Raw genomic sequence first — 692 nt, 5'->3', positions numbered from 1 at the left:
CTGTTGGTGGGAGTGTAAAATGGTGCAACCCCTGTGGAAAGCAGTATGGCGCTTTCTCAAAAAGTTGCAAATAGAGATACCATTTGGCCCAGCATATTGCAGACCACAGTCCTTGATCCTCTACAGCACATGCCTCAGATGCTCCTCAGCTTCAGCAAGCAAGGTTGTGTCATCTGGGTAACACAGGTTGTTAATGAGTCTTCCTCCAATCCTGATGCCACATTTCTTTTCATAAGGTCCAGCCTCTCGGATGATCTGCATACAGATTGGAAATGTGTGGAGACAGGACACATCCCCAGCACATGCCTTTTTTTTCTTTTGAACCATGCAAAAGCCCATGTGCTGGAGAAGAGCACTAAATATCCCCTGGGCTGTCAAAAGAACAAACAAGTATGTCTTGGAGAGAGTGCAGCCAAGATGCTTCTTGGAGGGAAGGACAGTGAAACGTCATCTCACATACTTTGGGCATGTTCTTAGGAGGGGCCAGTCCTTGGAGAAAGACACCATGTTTGGAAAAGTGGAAGGTCAGCAAAGAAGGAGAAGACCCTCAGTGAGATACAATGACGCTTCAACAATGGGCTCTTCTGTGGCAGAGATGATGAGGATGGCACAGAAAAGGACAGGCAATTCCGCTACTGGGAATATACCCTGAAGAGACCATAGCTGACATCCAAGCAGATATATGTACACCC

At 47.0% G+C, this 692-nt stretch overlaps 1 pseudogene; it reads left to right on the top strand.

Annotated features, from left to right (window-relative positions):
* The window catches only part of LOC102865721, a 56,690-nt pseudogene that overhangs the window by 15,116 nt on the left and 40,882 nt on the right, over positions 1 to 692 (top strand).

Source organism: Elephantulus edwardii, unplaced genomic scaffold (genome assembly GCF_000299155.1).
Source record: "Elephantulus edwardii isolate Elephantulus edwardi_28Jun2011 unplaced genomic scaffold, EleEdw1.0 scaffold00011, whole genome shotgun sequence".
In the NCBI taxonomy this organism is placed as follows: domain Eukaryota; kingdom Metazoa; phylum Chordata; class Mammalia; order Macroscelidea; family Macroscelididae; genus Elephantulus; species Elephantulus edwardii.
This window is presented reverse-complemented; position numbering and strand designations above follow the sequence as displayed.